We start from the raw sequence: 11,801 nt of genomic DNA on the forward strand, positions 1-11,801 counted from the left end.
AGGGTTCCTGTGATAGGACAGTGGCAGGAATGGGGTCTTGTCCTGGTCTAGTGTACCACACGTTCACCCTGATTAGGCCAAAGAGCCCTGATGGCTGCTGTAAGCCAATGCAGAAGAGCCAGATTCTCTGAGGTGTGAGGGGCACTTTGCAACTGCAGCCTGATGGAAGGAAGAGTCATCGGGGAGGCCAGTCTACTCATTTCAGAACCTGACATAACGATGTTTTTCACCCCCATATCCCAGGGACGCAAAAGCCATGTAGGAAGAAGTTCCAGTGCCATATGCTGGTACTGGATGCTGACGTCCACCAGATCATCCTGGCTGTAGGGGCAGAGCATGGAGGGATCCACAACGTGGGGTGGGGCAGCTCCTCTCCCTCAGGAGCCCACAGCTGTTGTGTTTTTATTCTCTTACTTACAACCAGGTGGGTCTTTAGTACAAGAGAAGCTGGTGCCTTGGGCAGCGGCCTCAGCAACGGATTGTTCCTTGGCTGCAGCCCCTCATCCTCTCCTGACATCCCCTCTACCATCTCTGGAGCTGAAGTAACCACTTTCCTCTGCCTCCCCCATGGCCTCCTGCAGTGAAGATGCTCCAGCTGCCTCCTCCCTCGCTGCTGCAAAGGAATCTTACAGGTGCGCAGGGTCCTGTCGGTCCCTCTCTGCCTCTGACCAGCAGATAAGGGAGGAGACACTATGATATGTCGAAGATGTGAAAGGATCAGCCAGTGGACCCGAAGCTTAACAGCACAAGGGTGGTGCTGAGATGGCACCCCTCATATTTATTGAGCAAATAAATGTTAACAAAAGAATTCTGTGTGGGGGGGCTTGATACACAATCATTAACTAACTCTAAACTCAATTCTCGGCTGTCTCCAGTCTCCTGAGGTGCGACGTTCTCAAGAGTATTAAAACCATGTGAGTGCAGACACGTGACAGAAACTGTTTTGGCCTTGATTGTTCTATTCCTGATAACGCCTCAGAAACTAGAGGAAAAATAATAAAGTCTTATATGATCATACATTTGATTTCTATACTTGATTCATATATTCATCCTGCACATCTTCTCAATAACTGTCCCTTTTTCTTAAGGGCTTCCCATAGGTCATCGCTCAGCTCCTCCAAGCAATGCTGAAGTGTCTCTCTCTCCTCAATAACCCTTTCCACTACCTCAGAGAAAGACATCCCACAATCCCAGCTGCTACATGGCCTCCCAGGCCCTCTAAGCAGTCTTCTATCTCACCGAGGGCTAATTCCACAGTTTCTGGGGTCTCCACCCATCTCTAGTTCTGGGAAGGCCCCACCACTGCAGAAGGTGCTTTACCCTAGGACAATTTCCCACTAGGGCTAACCAACTGGAAGCCCCACAGATAGGGAGCTTCTGGGGAATGTGCACCCTCCACCACTGCAGCCACTGGGCCCTCACCACCACCCACAGGAAGGGTATGGGCATCTCCCCACCATCTCTAGGGGCAGCCCACCCAAGGTTCACACCTATGTAAAAAAATTTCGAGTTCAGAGGCCCAGCCAACTACTGCCACGTGTAACTAAGCGGGGAAAGTCCCGGGGCAAAATACCTTTGAAACCAAAATCAGTCAAGGGAAGAAATAAAGTGGGAGAAACTCATTTATTGCCTACAGGCAGTCACCCACTTCTGCTTTCCCCTGTTTATCATGACCCTACTGCAGAAGAAGGGACCCCACTCAAGCTCTCCAGCCCAGATATGCCCTCACTGTCCCTTGTCATTACCTATTGGTGTGGAGATGGACTACTTCTCTCCACCCCTTGGAAACACTTATTGATATGCACTAAGGCCAGATGAGAGGGTCCGGAAATATTGCAATTTTACCCACAATCACCAACCGTGTTATGTGTGGTTTTTTACTGACTAAAATAGGATTAAAATACATATTAATATGTAATTGGTGTTTTAGTGGGAATTGTATACTAAGCCTATGCTAACTGCTTTCTACTATTTAATGTAATCTTTCTCAAGAGGAATGATTACTGTCCTCATTTTGGAGATTAGGAAATTGAGAGTCTAAGAGCTAGAAGAACAACTTTTTCCAAGTTACAGAGGGACGAAGTGGCAAAAGCAGGATTCAAACCCAGAAGTCTAACCATGAGCAGATAATCTTACCTAGCAGGTGAAAAGCTTCTCATATGAATTTTGATGTGTATATTTCTATGGTGGATTTTACTGCTGATTGACAATATTTCAGATCATCCAATCTTATTTAACAGCCAAGAGAATTGCATTTCCTTTATCCCTTGATGTTAAAGTGGTAATAATATGTTTTGATTTGTTCAAGAAAATATAAGTGATGCATCCCTTCCAGGTTAAAACAATTTAAGAGCTGGTACATTATTCCTCATGGCCACTCTTTACTTGATACAGATATTGTGGAAGCAGATCTTGGAAGCAGTCAACCATGAAGCATTATAGGTGTTTTCAATATAAAGTTAGAAATCTTAAGGACAGCTGTAAGAAAGCCGACTGAACATGGAACTTTATGGACAGCCAACAAGGAAGAAACAGTGTGGGTCTTTCTCAAAATATTAAAAATTGAAAGACCACATGAACCAGCAATTCCACTTCTGCATATTTATCTAAAGGAAATGGAAACTCTATCTTTAAAAGACATCTGTATCCCCTTTTTTGCTGCAGCAGTATTTACAATAGCCAAGACATGAAACCAACGCAGGTCTCCTTCAGTGGATGAATCAATAAACAAAATGTGATAAACATACACACACACTGGGATATTATTCAGTCATGAGAAAATTTCATATACTACTATTTGTGACCATTAGTGACAACATGGGTGGTCCTTCAGGGCATTAAGCTAAGTGAAATAACTCAGAGAAAGGTAGATTGCATATGATCTCACTTATATGTGTAATAAAAAAACAAAATCAAATTCATATATACAGAGAACAGATTGGTGGCAGCCTGAGGTGGGGAGGACGATGAGAAAAAAAGCTACAAATTTTCAGTTATGAAATAAATAAGTCCTAGAGATATAATGGACAGCATGGTGACTATACATAGTAATACTGTGTTGTATACATGAAAGTTGCTAAAAGAGCAAATCTTAAAAGTACTCATCACAAGAAAAAATAATTATAACTATATGTGGTGATGATGGATGTTAACTAGACATATTGTAGAGAACATTCCACAATACATATAACTGTCAAATATTTATGTTGCACACCTGAAACTGCTATGATGGTATATACTAGTTTAATGTCAACTTTTTTAAAGAGGTGATCCAAACGTCCCAGGGGGTGGACTATAGTGAATCCCACGTTTTGTTATCCAGATCCTCCTTCAGGTTTAAGGAATTATTGTTCCAGGTGTAAGGACATGACAAGGAGTCCCTTAAGGAAAGTTTGATTTCTGAAAAAACCAAACCCTACGACCAACTTTCTGTGACGTTCTTCTTTTGAAGAATCTTTGGAGATCGCATTGGGTAATTCTAACAATTGTCCAATGCCATGGGCATGCACTGGTAGCCTGTGCTCAGCCAGTGGCAGGGAGCAGCCCAGGAATGACCTCAGTGCCCACACCCTGGTGATACAGGGGGCTGTCTGTCAGTGGTTCTCCCAAAGCATCAAGTCTGGGTGCTGTGGCCTTGGGTGGGGATGCTTCCTTTAGCAGAGCACAGTTTTCTAGGATGATGGCTGAGCGCTGTCAGATGGCGGCAACTATGACTGTATTTATATCTTGGATTTCAGTTTTTTATTAGTAAAGTATTCACACTTGAAGACCATACACCCAGTGTCCTCTACAATATTTCTCAAGCTGTTTCAACTCAATCGTCTTAGAACTTTTTCATTACAGCTCTACTGTATTATTCAGCTCTCTATACACACCTATTCAAGGGTACTTGGGTGAAGAATGTTAGAAGAACAAAAATATTAGAGATACTAAATCCATGATTATTTACAATTGTGTAGCCTCCAGCACTCAATACACAGAGCTCATAATTACCCAGATAGGTCCATGTAACCTCAGCCCCAAAGGATTTCCTGATAAAGCTTGAAGAGTGAGAAAAGGAATGCATGTCCGGTGAAGAGCCCGGGGCTCCCTTTCCTCCCTGTACTCCTCACTTCCTTTTGCTTAAGACACATCTCTGGGCTTTCTTATTTCATTAATTTACTATTGTAAAATGTATATAACAATTGACATTTTAATTGTACATTTCTGTGGTATTAGATATCTACACCTTGTTGTACAACCATTCCCACCCTACATTTCCAGAATTTTTTCATCACCCCAAACTGAAACTGTGTCCCCATTAATCAATAAATTCACATTCTTCCCTCCATGCGGACCTATCAACCACCACTCTACTTTCTCTATGAATTTGAATCTTCCAGGTGCTTCATAAAAGTGGATTCAAAAGCATGTGTCCTCTTGTGAATGACTCATTTCACTTTGAAGAATGACTTCAATGTTCACCCATTTAGTAGCACGTGCCGGAATGCCTTTCCCTTTCACGGTCCTTGCACTATTCCATTGTCTGTATAGACCACAGTGTGTTTATCCATTCATCAATCAATGGACACGTGGGGTGCTTCCAACCTTTGGTGACTGTGAATAATGCCGCTGTGAGCACCATTCTACAATTATCTGTTGGACTCTCTGCTTTCCGGTATTTTGCATGTATGAACAGGGATGGAATGCTGGATAGTATCATTACTCCACTTTTAATTTTTAATTTTTTTATTTTTACTAATGAGTTGGCATCTTGCTGGTTTTACTATGAGGTTCCATTTAGTCTTCTTGAGTGAGCATTTCCGCTTTTCTCTGTTCCTTGTAAACATTTCCATAAGGTTGGATTCATCTGTCCTTTGGTAAAATTACAAATATATTTTTATTCTTAGGTAGGGAATTTGAATATACTGATTAAATGTCTTTATTAATAAAGGAATATATGTTTAGCTCTTCGTGGTTAAATTAACTTCCTGAGCCAGTTATAATTGGTCATCAATTCCTGGAATTGACCTCTTCTTTTATGTTGGTATAATATTCATATTTTTATAACATCCAGTTACTGATTTACATCTCTATATTCATTTCCCAGTTTTAGTCAATAATGATATTTGTATCTTTTCTTATTTTCTCAGTCTTGAAAGACATTTACAGGTTTTATTAATGATGTCAAGAAAACATATTTTAGCTTTATTGACACTCTCTACAGTAGTCTTTTTCATTGAATCGGTGTTTATCTTTAACTTCATTATTTTCTTCAACTAGCTTAGATTTACTATGATGTTATTTTTCAGACTTAGATTGGAAACTCAGCCTATTGCTTCCAGACCATTATTTTTCTTAGGAAAAGTAACATTATAACGTGTAGTTCTCTCTCAATATATTAAATTGTTATATATATATATGTATAAAAATATGCATATTGTGTCAAATATATACTAATACATATATGTATTACTAAACCATATTAGCAATACATGTGTGTGCTAATATACATATGCTAAAATGTGTATATGAACTTTAATCATGTATGTAGTATGACTGGGGAAAAATGCATGAAAAGGGAAGGATCATTTTCATAAAAACTTGGGAAAATATTTGTGCTCTGAAAGGTCCTCTTCATCTTTCCTTGGGAATATATATTCCACTTTACCTAGATATTTCCCAGCTGACACCTGTTTGTTCAAACTAAGTATTAATAGTGTCCCTTTCAATTAAAAAAAAACCTCTTTGGACAGGAAATTAAATACTCATCTGCTCACAATGTACTCAAGAACATTAAGGGGCAAGAAATAAGTAATGTCTTGATTTGAAGGTGGCATCTATACCCTCCTAACAAGTCTAAACAAAGAAGGGGAACAGTGAAGAAGTGGTGAGTGACAAGCAGGAGAGGGCTACGGGGGGCTGGTTTCTCAGGGACACAGTGAGACTGCTCCTGACCCAGAGCCCTGGGGCTGAGGGGTGAGAGGGGTGCTCTGAGTGACGAGAGACAAACCCAGAGGGCCAGGTCCTGGGTGTGGGGGGGCAAAGTGATGTCCCATTTTCTCAGAGGCATGCTGAGGGGAGCACCTGTGAGAGTGGAATGCGGGCGTGCACATAAACCACTGGACTGCAGATTCAGGCGTTTGGTTGGCATACTTGGGTTTAGCTGCATTTTCCACTCTGCTGGGCAGAAAGGGCAGCACGGGTCTCACCATCAGGCTGCAGTGGGGACAATACTCCACAGAGGCCCCTTGAGGTCCCTGTTCCTCAGGCTGTAGATGAAGGGGTTCAGCATCTGGGTGACCACGGCATACACCACAGAGGCCACTGCATTCCTCCTCCAGGAAGACGAGCCAGCCGAAGTGAGGTACACACCTAGGCCTGTGCCATAAAACAAGCAAACCACAGCCAGGTGAGAGCCACCCGTGGAGAAGGCTTTGGACATTCCCCCTGAAGAGGGGACTCTCAGAATGGAGGAAACAATTCTATAGTAGGAGAAAATGATTCCTGAGACGGGGAGAAACCCGGAGATGGTTCCAATGAGAAATATGGCTATGATACTGGTGGAGGTGTCAGAGCAGGTGAGGCGGATAAGCTGAGGGATGACACAGAAGAAATGAAGGATTTCACATCTGTGCAGAAGCCAAGTTTGGACACCATCAAGCAGTGAGTCTGGGAGTCCAAAAGGCTGATGAGAAAGGACAGCAGGACTAGCAAGCCACAGAGGTGGGGCCTCATGATGGCCGGGTAGTGCAGGGGGTGGCAGATGGCCATGAAAAGGTCATAGGCCATCATGGCCAGGAGTAGGCTGTCCAAACACCCAAAAAGGAAGAACAAGGACAACTGAGTGAGGCAGCCTGCATAGGAGATGGACTTGCTTTGGGTCTGGATGTTCACCAGCATCTTGGGGATGGTGGTGGTGCTGAAACCAGTGTCAGCCAGGGACAGGCTGGAGAGGGAGTACAGGGGTGTGTGGAAGTGGGGGTCAGAGCCGACGGCCAGGATGATGAGCAGGTTCCCCAGGACGGTGACCAGGTACACGGACAGGAACTGCCTGAAGTGGAGGGGCTGCAGCTCTGGATCCTCTGAGAGACCCAGGAGGAGGAATTCTGAGATGCCTGTAAGATTCTGAGGTTCCATGTAGGTGTGCCACCTGTTGAAAAAAAAGATATAGTTAGAATAAACAAAACAAGAATACAGGTACTGAGCTAATTGTGTATCTTTTATATTTTTTATAAATACATATATGCCATTTAAAGTATACAATATATATTTTGTAAATACAGTGTAAAATATATTGATATTAACATATGTTTTATATTGTGTGAAATACTAGGTGTAATGAATATTTTAAATGCATGAAAACACTTTATTTTTTTGAATTTTCTTTTTTAAGTTGAAATATAGTTGATACAAAATGTTATATTGGTTTCAGGTGGACAACACAGTGATTAGATAATTCTATACTAGATGCACACCATCGTATGTGTAATCACCATCTGTCAACATACAAAGACATTACGATATTACTGACTATATTTTGTACAGAGTACTTTCATCCCTATGCTAATTTACTTTGTAATTGGAAGTTTGTCCCTCCTTATCCCTTCACCATTTTCCCATCTCCCCTCTTCAGCCCCTATGGTAACCACCAGTTCATTCTCTTTTTTTATGACTTTCTTTCTGTTCTGTTTATAGTTTACATTCTGCATGTAAGTGGTATCATATGGTATTTGTCTTTCTCTGCCTGACTTATTTCACTTAGCATAGTACCCTCTAGGTCCATCCATGCTATTGCGAATGGCAAGTTTTCATTCTTTTGCATGGCTGAATAATATTGCATTGTGTATATATAGGCAGTAAACTGGAATAATAGCATTAGCAATTTTTTGCCTTGATATGTCTTCTCAGGTAGGAGGAAAAATACATAACTGAAACTTTGTGTTCTTTGTCCAATATCTCCTCATTTCCCCCACACCCAAGCCCCTGGTAACCATCATTTGATCTCTCCTTTTATGAGTTCAACTTGTTTAGATTCTACATATAAGTAAAATCATGCAGTGTTTGTCTTTCCATGTCTGGCTAATTTCATTTAGCATAGTATCCAAGTTCATTCATGTATCACATGAAAGGCTGAATAATATTCCATTGAATGCCATATTATATATATATATATATATATATACACGCACACACACAATATCCATCCCTATATGATTCCACTTTTATTCACTCCAGTTGCCCAAAAGCAAACACTTTTCATGAAATTGTTGGATGTATGTTCTTTTCAATACTGCTAGAATGCATAGTTGTTTTATGTGCCCATCAACTGTTGTCTTCAAACTTACCTAAATATTATCATTGTACATATATTGTTCCTGAGTTCTGATTTGCAGCAAAAGTTTTTTAAGACTCTCTGTGAAGTACATATATGTATTTCAAACACTTTGAATGATACATAATATTATTTGAAAACTAAATTTAATTCATCAATTAATTACCATGATACATGTAAGAAAATTATTGTGCCTCCTTCTTTAGCACACAGTGACAACTTCTGTAAGATATATGCATGAAAGAGAATTGATTTTCAAAAACTGGCAATGTGCAGCTTCATGATGAATTACCAACATGTGTTTTTCCAATAGAAAAGTCAGACAAATTCAACTATATGTTCTTGTTGTGAAGGCATAGAAAGAGAAAGATCTGTCTAGCAATGAATCAATCTTTCCATGGCAGGTCTTCATGAAAATTCACATATTGTACAGAGAATAACATTTCCACACTTCAGATTTCCAAAAATTGTTTACAAGATGCATGGCTGTGCATAGAAACTCTGTGATCTACAGCAGTCAGGCAATAAAGGTCCCCATGAACCCTTGGCCCATTCCCCTACAGGTCTCAAAAGAAGAAATGAATGGTTCTGATTGCATTTGCTCATTTACAAGTAAGGCACGTTTGAAAAGAACATAATCATTCTGCTTTGGTGAGGGGCACAGAGTCCTCAGATGGGAATCAGGACGCCTTTCTCAGAGTCCTACATCCTTCACATACTAAATATGGTGTGTTGGTAACTCTCTCCAGCTCCCTGTGCTGGTGTCCCTTACCCTGACACCCGGAGGCTGACTCCCAGCACTGGGACATCGGCAGCACCTAGCAGAGGTTAGCACTTGGTAAAAATTCAGTTATGGTTTTCAAATCATAATTTGAATCGTTACTGGAGAAGTAGGCTTATTGCTAAAACACAATCCCAAGAACGGTTTAATGGCCTTTTATTGAAATTACATGGCAGAGAAGTAAAAGTCTATTCTGTCCCAGGAAATTCATTCATGGATTGACCAGAAGTCCTAAAATGTATCGCAGCCCTGCAATAAGATTTATTACCTCTCTCTCTCACTCTTTTTGACACTATCATTTTTAAGTAAATAGCCACATATTTTAATGGAATACTGTTGGTTCTATTAAATGGAAAGTGACAGGGCTCCTAGGACATCTGTGACAGAGATACATGCAGCAGGGTGTTATCTTTTGTCTAGTGCTGTGGGACCATCACTGGAAGGAACAAAAACACACAGTGAGTAGAGGCCGTATTGAGGCTCTGTTCCAAAGAACCAGGGATGCATCTACTAAAAATTTAATAGAGATTATTGTCCTTGCAGCCTACACAGTGCCAGACAAGGTGTATGCTCTGAGGAATCAGAAATGAATGAGATTCAGTTGTTTCAATCCAGGTGCTCAGAATGCACTTGCATAAAGCTCACAAAACTAAAATGTTTTCTTGGGGATCTGAAGAAAAGCAAACCTTCAAGATACAGCATATTTTACTTGATTATATGGCATGTAGTGATAATAATAATAATGTCTAAAACATAACTTACCCTTACTGCATGGACGCACCACGCATTTGCTCACATATTCTGTAGTCACTATGCTTAATTCCTGAAAAGTGCTGGTGTATCAACTGAAGATCAATTCAGTGACAATGCTGATTCTCAGCGATACTTGATATCTCAAGAAAAACGTGCCCTGTGTCACAGTGAGTAATAAACATATCAGACAGACTTAAAATTACATGGATCTCTGAGGCCCATGTACTGAGTTTGATCACTTTGTGCCCATATGTATATCAGAAGGTTTAAGCAGAGGTCCAGAGCTCTAAATTCCCTGAGGTTTGCCTTTTCATTGTTTCCTAAGAATATAACCTGGCACTCTAGGTTCATGTCTCCCTTAGAGATTGGCAGCAGTTAAATTACAAGAATGCAGTAGGGAGACAATTTAATCAAACCGAAGAAGCAGAGCAAAAGGGGGTTTTCCCAAATTATCATGTTCCAGCACTTTCTGAGGCCTCCACGTATGACCTCAGGTGACCTACCTTGGCTGATACATCAGGGACGACACACTGCTCTCTGATGGGGTCTAACAGGGAATGCCACCAAAAGGAAGATAACAGTGATGAGTGGGTCTCTGCCTATAAAAGACCAAAAAGAGAAATGCCAGGCTGAGTGAATAGCCAAGAATATTAACACATGTCCTGTGAATGGAGTCTGACATTTGGATTCAAACCTGACTTCACTCCTTTCTACCCAAGACACACAACTGTGTTCCTTTCCTTCACTGTAACATGATAATACTCCAGTGCCAGTCTTTTTTGGACATGGTTATGCAGGTTAAAGGTAAGAAGCTACATTTTAAAAACCAGCTCAGAGCTTGACACTTGGAAACCCTGGTAAAAGATTCAGCATAGTGTGCTTAATATCATCATTTCCACCATCATGATCCCCACCTTCACAATCATTTCAGTGCTTAGTGGGCAGTAGTTCCTGATCTGGGGTGGGGCAGGGGGAGAGATGTCTGCCTTAGCTACAACCAGTGTGCAAGGAAAGCAAAAGCATGCATGAGTTCTTGTACCCCCAACAGAACAAGGGATTTCAATCTCCCTGGCCTCTGAACTGGAAGGTGGCATATTGGTGCCCTTCCTTATGGCTGTTCCAAATGCTTGTCCTGATAAAGAAAAAGATGCTCTTCTAGGCGCTCTCCATCCAGTGCTCCCTAAGTACTCACTGGGCTGCTCTGCATCTCTGATGGGCATGACCAAGGACTGATGAGACAACAATTCCTCTCCTGCCTGGAAGGCAATGGAAACGCACGCTCTGTCCTCAGGACCAGCAGGGAGACGGACCCAGGCATTGACCCGCTCATGCAGACAAAAATTCTGGGAGGAGAAGACACGGCTGTGCGGCCCACACGACTGGAACCAGCAACCTGATGTGCAGGAAGACAAGGGTTATTCTCTACCATTGTGTGACCTCGGGGGCTCAGTACACAGAGCTCATAAACACCTCCAATGGGTCCCTGTTCTCTCAATCTCTGAGGAATTGCAGGTATAATGGAAGAGGAAAGGAGAAATGTGAGTATCCTTGGAGAGTCTGGACCCTTCTCCCAGGACAAAGCTCACCTGTCCTCTGCTTTTTTGACTTCCAAGTTACAGGGGTCTTATAACAATCATACTTTTTCAATAAAAAGGGAAAAATATGTCACATGAATCTGCAACTCCATTGAATTAATCATGAAATTTAGAGAGGCTTTGATCTCTTATCCTAGGAATGTACTATATTTCCTGTTTGTCTCCTGAGATATATTCCTCAAATAATACCTTCTATTTTCTTTTGTGCAGTCCTGGTTTGTGGGGTACCTGTTAGAATTGGAGATGGATTTTAAAAATTTTTTAAATATTTTTTCTGTTTTGAATATTTTGGCCTTTGGGGTGAAGCAATGCATATTGGAGAAAAGCCCAAGTTTTCATTTTTTCTTGCAAATTGATG

The 11,801-nt window shown here is 41.3% G+C and overlaps 1 pseudogene; it reads right to left on the bottom strand.

Moving 5' to 3' along the window:
• Window positions 1–6,193: 6,193 nt before the first annotated feature.
• LOC130679917 (olfactory receptor 18-like) lies at window positions 6,194–7,119 on the bottom strand (annotated as a pseudogene).
• Between the last annotated feature and the right edge of the window lie 4,682 nt (window positions 7,120–11,801).

The sequence above is a fragment of the Manis pentadactyla genome, chromosome 12, assembly GCF_030020395.1.
Source record: "Manis pentadactyla isolate mManPen7 chromosome 12, mManPen7.hap1, whole genome shotgun sequence".
Lineage (NCBI taxonomy): Eukaryota > Metazoa > Chordata > Mammalia > Pholidota > Manidae > Manis > Manis pentadactyla.